The following is an 8,063-nucleotide window of genomic DNA, read 5'->3' on the forward strand; positions in this document are numbered from 1 at the left end:
CCTGCGTCTATATTATTGGTAAAACAAGCACCACCTTGAAATAAGCATTCGAGTCAATTTGATCGCCTACAACCACTGAAAGCTGAGCCCTAGAACGGATGCAGTTGAATCAGTGAAACCAGTAAACGCACAGAATCATTAAATATATCCCTTCGGAAAACTCCTATTGAGCCAATGAAAAGCGCTTCGAGAATTATCAGCTAATTTTCCAATCGTTCACTAGCGGTGACAAAAAAAAAAAGGAAAAGCATGTTAGATAATGACGTATTAATTACAGTATGACCGAATAAAACACGGAATGGCTACGTTTGGCATGCCTTTGATCATAGCCTGACGCTATCAACGCTGACCTCGGACCCTGTAACAACAATATACAACACTTTGATCTTAGTAACAAAAGACCGAGAACAATTATCACATTAGTTCATAGTAACATGTATCGAGATAAGTATGAAATGTCACTTTGCAAACATACATAAAGCATAACCGTAAATCATTTTATATTAACATGCCAAGTTTGTTGCAAGAGAAATTCTAGATCTTGAATCTAATACTTCTGAGCGTGAATCGAAACAGACCGGCGGTTTAAAATTATCTTTTGTTGAGTGTTTGATACAATCAGAGACCAAATTCATGGCGACTACAAAAAAGATTTTTCAACAACAGCAACATGTAACAGTTCCTTATCTCTATTGTTTTCCTTCTTCTTTCTCTTCTTTCTCGTTTTTGTTCTTATTTGATTACATAACGGTTGTTATATGATATGTTAGAAAGAAGGCTTTGCTACATTTCACGACGGGGAAAGAAACAAATTCTCCTTTGGTCTAAATCATTTTTTGATATATTTAATCAAGATACTATCTCCCCTCATAATTGATAATATAATCCTTATGTACTTAAATCGTCGATCCTTCAAGCGTAAACTTCTTCAGGCCTCAAAACAAAGACTCGATATCATTTTTAACCTCTTCTCAATTAATAAACTATTTTCCTTCTAAAAGAATGTCACAATGCAACAAGACTTTTTTCTAACCTAACACTTTCCTCTGTCTGCCATGGCTTACCAACTTTACGTAGACACGTAAATTAATTAAATAAATTATAAGCTACTCTGTCACATATGCTAAGAAATTATCACCATTTCCTGCTATCTCCGCCTGCGACAGAATGAGCACTGGCATGAGATGACTGCCTCTATAGTATGACTGTGTTATTGGACATACCTCATGTTAGTTTAATTAGCCATAATCTTTTGAACTGGCTTAGAGCATGTTTGTTGAGGATATTAATTTTGGAATTTTCCTTCTCCTAAACTGATTGCTTTCACTGCAGCTACGGAGTTCAAGCTACCCTTACAAAAATCATTTTAACCCTTAGATGGGACCCTGATAGATATACCGTTCCGGGTCAGAACGGATCTGGGAGTGATGGTAACGTAGGGATAACTCCACGCTCTCCACAACTCCAGAACGCCTGAGCTGGAGTTTCACCATTGGGTGCAGATTAATGCGAAACGCAGGAAAGAAATTATATTCAGTGATATATTTAAGAAAGTAATTAAGTAGTCCATATGGTTGTAATTAAGTAATTATGAATGGCTGTAACATGGGGGAGCTCAACGATCTAGGTACGAAGTGGGGCTATACAAATTGCGAATATAATCTTCGTAAAGAGAAGACCAAAGCTAGATTCATGGTTCAAACCCAGGTTTATATAATTAAAAGAGGAGATGGGTATCCGGCGATCAGCGTTCATTTGTTTGATTAACGGATCTACCTCCTCACCGAATCATTGAATAACTAGCTGAGTACTCCACGGATGTGCGTATCATCGGGCAATGTAATACGGTGAGTTACAAAGCTAGACTTTTGAATTATATGCATAATTATGCACCCAAGAGAATCATCCAAAAGCAAATTCTTGGATAACTGAATATAAACAATGATGTAATCTCTAGAAATTTTAAGATTTTTACTGGTTTTCAGTAGAATTTTAAGAAAACATTGGTTTTGAAGAAAAACCAATTTCTATGTATCCTTGTATGTTATGCCTGTTATATTGAAATGAAATTCTATTGATCCAGTATCTTAAAATCTTGACATGATGATGATAAATGGATATCATATTTGAATTCTGTGTGTTAAAATATTTCTAGTTCGGGTTGAAATGCTTTGATAACAACGAAAAGCAATTTTTGTTGGCCTCGGTAATACAACGAGCTTCCGCACAATTTCCGGTTTTCCAAATTTCACTCAAAAGCATGAATCGACCCAAGACTATAAAATGACACATGGCGTGATTGAATGGGGAACTTGTGATTTGAAAATCGATCTTCTTAAGCTTGTTCAGCCATGCTGCACACGCGTGCGCAAGTGTTCGTGTTTGGAGTCAGTGTGTCTCTCAAGAGTAAATAATTGGACAAATATTTTGAGGAAAATTTATGCATGTTTGGCATTCCTTTGTCAGTTTTTCCTTGGCTGAAGCAATACTGCATGGATTGGCTCAAGGATGAGTAAATAAACAATCAAGCAATTTGTTACCGGTCACGTGTACTATTACGAGCTCTGATCAATAAGTAGCCAGATTGTTGCCATAGTAACGAAGCTAAAGCATGCAGAGTAAAGCTGCTTAGCAGAGATTGACCCTGACCTCTGCTGCGTATACGCACCACGTTTTAACGGTCTAGCTCAATTCCGCTGCTTACCTCAGTGCTTGGAAGGAAGGTGTGTAGCGTGTGCTCTTCACATTGACCATGAAATATGTTTGGTACCGTTTATCTTTAGTCCTTCACACCCTTGTTTTAGTCATTCGACTGCGGCCATGCTGGGGAAACTGCTAGAAGGGTCTAGTCAAACAAATCGAGCCTAGTACTTATTTTGCCAAATGTGGTTGTTATTCTAATCGATTTCTTTTGCCGAAGAGCTAAGTTACGGGGATGTAAGTAAATGACCGGTGTCTGTCAAACGACAGTGGTGAACAGGCGCAACACAAGCATTCACACACATACACACATACACACACATGCACACACATGCACGCACACGTGCTCACACATACGCACGGACACGCATACACACTCACATGCACATACATACACATGCACACACACAAGCACCCTCCATACACAGACGCACACACACACACATACACACACATACGAGTTTTTTTCAGTTTCCATCATCCAAATCCACTCAAAAGGTTTTGATCGACCCAGGGGTATAGCAGAAGTCGCTTGTCCATGGTGCCACTTGGTGAGACAGAACCCAAGACTGGGAAGCAAGTTTTTTTAACCCCACGAGCACCTTTGTGCCTATTAAAATAATGAGCTGCCGTGAGCAAGATAATGAAAGCATTTAACGTTCAAATCATCCTGCCGATGGTTCACTGGATATAAGCTGAGGAGGTGGTGGACGAGCAAAAGGAAGAGAAGGAAGAGGAGGGGGAGGAGGAGGAGGAAGCAGAAGAAGAAGAAGAAGAAGAAGAAGAAGAAGAAGAAGAAGAAGAAGAAGAAGATGGTGAGGATCATGGTGATGAGGCGGGTGATCATCAACATTCTTATCATCATCATCATTGCCATCATAATGGCACTGAGCGTGAAGACTAAACAGAATTGCATTATAATCATCTTAACTATCATCATGATCGTCAGTGATCCTCCTCCCCCTCCTCCTCCTCATCATCATCATTATCATCATCATAACCATCATCATCATCATCATCATCATCATCATCATCGTCAATGAAGAACTAGTTGATAGAGCAACATATAATTCTTTATTTGCCAACTAATGAATCGTGTAAAAGTATTTGTTTGCACACAATATGTCTTCTTTACACTTGACATTTTGCCAATATTCCTGCAACAGCAGTGTAGTCTACTAAATTATTTAACAACCACCAGATAGTTAAGCGGCCCAGCTGCGTTGAAAAATATGGTCGCCTTTAATAAAATATGAACACCAAACTTTGAGCGACAAGACTAATACAGTAAATATGCTTACAATAAAATCTGCCGTTATCTAGAATTTATATATTCTTTTCTACTCTAGGCACAAAGCCCGAAATTATTTGGGAGGGGGCCAGTCGATTAGATCGACCCCAGTACGAAACTGGTACTTAATTTATCGACTCCGAAAGGATGAAAGGTAAAGTGGACTTCGGCGGAATTTGAACTCAGAACATAAAGACAGACGAAATCATGCTGAGCATTTCGCCCGGCATGCTAACGTTTCTTATTTCTTTATTGCTCACAAAGGACTAAACATAGAGGGGACAAACAAGGACAGACAAGGGGATTAAGTCGATTACATCGACCCCAGTGCGTAACTGGTACTTAATTTATCGACCCCCAAAAGGATAAAAGGCAAAGTCGACCTGGGCGGAATTTGAACTCAGAACGTAACGGTAAACGAAACACTACTAAGCGTTTCGCCCAGCGTGCTAACGTTTCTGCCAGCTCGCCACCTTCTAGATTTTATATATTACTGTAGACCAATGGTTTCCAAAAGTGGGCGGTATTGCACCCCTGTGGCCGGAAAAAGGGATACAATAAGCATCAGATTCACAAAAACAACCGAAGTACTACAACTTTACAAATCGGTGCTCTAGCATGGTGGCAGTCCAATGACCGAAACCGAAACAAATAAAAGATCTCTTGTTTATATTGATGTATTACATTGTCGTGAAGATGCGTGGCCTTGTCGTTTGCGGTATAGCTGTAGTTTGAGTGGTACCTGTGGTTTGGGTTGTAGCTCTCTCTGTCTCTCTCTCTCTCTCTCTCTCTCTCTCTCTCTCTCTCTCTCTCTCTCTCTCTCTCTCTCTCTCTCCCTCTCTCTTTCCCTCGCCCTCTGTTCTCCCCCATCTGTCACACCCCCGATGTGCCGCTAGGCCAAAAGAATACAGGAGTCGATTATATTCTCTTGTGAGTACCTAATCACTTAGAACGCTTATCGAATGCGTGACACATGTTACCGAGGTAAACTGCGTCACAGGTGATGTTGGGTTCTTTTGATAAATTTGTGACAAATTTGTTGAGAACGGTTGTGGGTTTATTAAAACCACCTCAGTAGATAACCTTATTTGTTTTTCACCCGCACCAGAGAACTTAAATTTTTGGTCGATCTCTGTGGGATTTGAACTCTCATCATTGAGTAATTACAAATAAATTTATTCAATCCTACATTGTCCTATATTCCTATATATTATCTATTGGGTTGTCCGGAAAGTTCGTGCCGATTTATAGTAGCTTACCTTTCGACTTATTTGCCATTAAACCACCTCAGTTCTGGGAAGAGGGTATTTTCAAGTTAAAGGAAAGATGGAGACGCATTGTGCAACAAAATGGTTCATATTCAGTTGATTAAAAATGTAATGGCAAGTATTTATTGACCTTTTTCTTTGCTTTAAAAATCGGCACGAACTTTCCGGCCAACCCAATATATTTAAGGCAGTGAGATGAAAGAAACGTTAGTGCGACGGGGAGAATGCTTAACGGCATTTCATCCGTCTTTATACTCTGCGTTCAAATACCGCTGCGGTCGACTTTATCTTTTGTCCTTACGGGGTCGATAAAATAAGTATCAGTTAATCACTTAGGTTGATGTAATCAAAGAGGCTCTCACTCAAAATTTCATAGCTTGTGCCTCTAGTAGAAAGGATTATGTTACCTACATTTAAGGCGATGAGCTGGCAGAATCGTTAGCACGCCGGACAAAATGTTCAGCGTCATTTCGTTCGTTGTTACATTCTAAGTTCAAATCCTGCCGAAGTTGATTTTGTCTTTCTTCCATTTTTGAGTCCATAGAATAAGTAACAGTTGAGTCCTGTGGTTGCTGCAATCGAGTTGCCCTTACCCTGCAATTGCTAGCCTTGTACCAAAATTTAAAACCGATATATTATCTATATATAAATACTACAATATTACTTCCGTTGTATTCAGCATAAAGCATTCTTCATAATATTAAACCGTACAAGATTATGTTTACATCAAGATCTATACAATTCAGTACCATCACCGGATAAGTATGAAATAATTATGAAGTTTATAAATGGAGTAGATTCAAATGATATTTCGTTGGTAATAGTAACAACAAAGGAAACGTTAGCTGCATCTTGCATTTAATAGATCGCATGTTCGTGATACTTTTATGATACATTGTTAATAAGTCGAAAATTTAATTTAAAATTTGATCTAAAAATAAGCAAATAAAGGCAGAAAATATTGATTATTAATACGCTTCTGTGAATAGCTGCAGTTATCGAAATTGTAAATTCCATCAGAAAGCATTTGTAGTTTAGTATCACTTTTGTCAAACTTCTTCGCGTATTGAAGAATGTTGGGGAAAATACATGCAACCAACAGTCTTGTAGACTTCATATCTTTGAGTATTACTGTAGAACTATTTACGAACATATAACGAGAAAAGAACATGAAAAACATGACCGCAACCTGTTGAAAACGAGAGAATATCAGTCTGCTTTCAATAAAAACAGAAATAAATAGCTATAAATAAAATTCAAAGAGAAAGGCGAAGAAAGCTAAAAAAAAAAAATATGAAGGTTTTACGTATTTGCTTTTGCTAATTTTTTTTCTTTTTTAGGGTAGCTCCTTTGCTTTTTTTGCGAAGATATAGCAGGATGCCAAAGGCTTCTCTCACTGAATTTTGCACAACACATGACAGAAGCTATAGCATGTCTGTAACATTTAAGATAATTATATTCGAAGCAATTATTCAAGCGACTGAGATAGGTATCACAAATATTGGGGAGAAAAGCATTGACATAGTCGGGGAGTAAAAGCATGGAAATCTAGTTTGCATTTTTTCTGTTTTCTTCACAGAGGAATTATCGAGTTTATATGTGGAAAAGAAACAAAGATGAGGATTCTAGTTGCGATTTTATATTTATTTATTTACTTTCGCATTCATTCATTTATTCTACTCTTTGATAAACTCTTTATGACCAACTAAATCTAGTAAGCCATATCAAATCACTAACTTCAGGAATGAAATGACAGTCAATGCAGAAAGAATAACGCAAAAGGAAGTCAGTTATCTGAAAGAGAATAGTGAAAAGATAAATGGAAAACTGCACAATTTGTAGTAGGAATTTAAAAGCTTGATTTGCAGTAAAAAAGTTTTAGATTCAAGATTTAAGTTTTAAGATATAAAAGATAACTTAAGACCTTTTTTTTTTTTTCTTGATTTGTTTCGTGACTGATACCAATAATGATATACTGATGTTTTCTCTTTTTTTTTATCGTGAAATCAAGAACGAATACACAACTCACTAATGTTCAAAAGAGACATCGATTGAATAAAACTGATTCAACTTATTAATATATTCAGCTTTGATCTCATCGCCGTTTTATTTAGTGTATTTCAACATTCAACGTCTACCTAAAGCTACAGTTGAACAACGCAAATGTACATTGAATAGTGTACTAGCTAGCCTGTATTATGAACTCATTGTTTTGTAGTTTATCTCCTGCCAGTTCGGTTCTCTTTCTTGTGAGATGCAAATGATAGATCTGCGTTGAATCACTTCGTACAGTATTGAAATAATTATATAGGAGAGATACTGCCTGAGTAAGATATATACTAAAGATGATAATATATTAACAGACTAGTTTGGTTGTATCTCTCGTACATAATCTTTTCAATACTGTGCAAAGTGCCGCAAATTTGTTATTAAGTGTTGAAGTAAATCATATCATTATAAATCGTACAATTTACTTCAACAATAACTTCTCTCTTAAATTTTATCTGATACTCTATAAAATGTCTAATAACTTGCTGAACCCAGTGCACTGAGCATTATAAATATTCTAATCAATAGTTTATTCATCTATGAACGAATACAAATGATGACGATTTTTTAACTCATTACCCACGTTGAGCTGGATCATCGGCAATAAACATGATGCGTAAATGACGTTTTTTTTATTTTTTTTTTTAGCTATAAACTAGCATTGTGATTTTTACACATACGTATGCCTGCATAAATATATGTATGTGTTTATATGCCTGTTCGTATGCGTGAGGGTGTGGGTGTATGTATATATA

The sequence above is a fragment of the Octopus bimaculoides genome, chromosome 3 (genome assembly GCF_001194135.2).
Source record: "Octopus bimaculoides isolate UCB-OBI-ISO-001 chromosome 3, ASM119413v2, whole genome shotgun sequence".
NCBI lineage: Eukaryota > Metazoa > Mollusca > Cephalopoda > Octopoda > Octopodidae > Octopus > Octopus bimaculoides.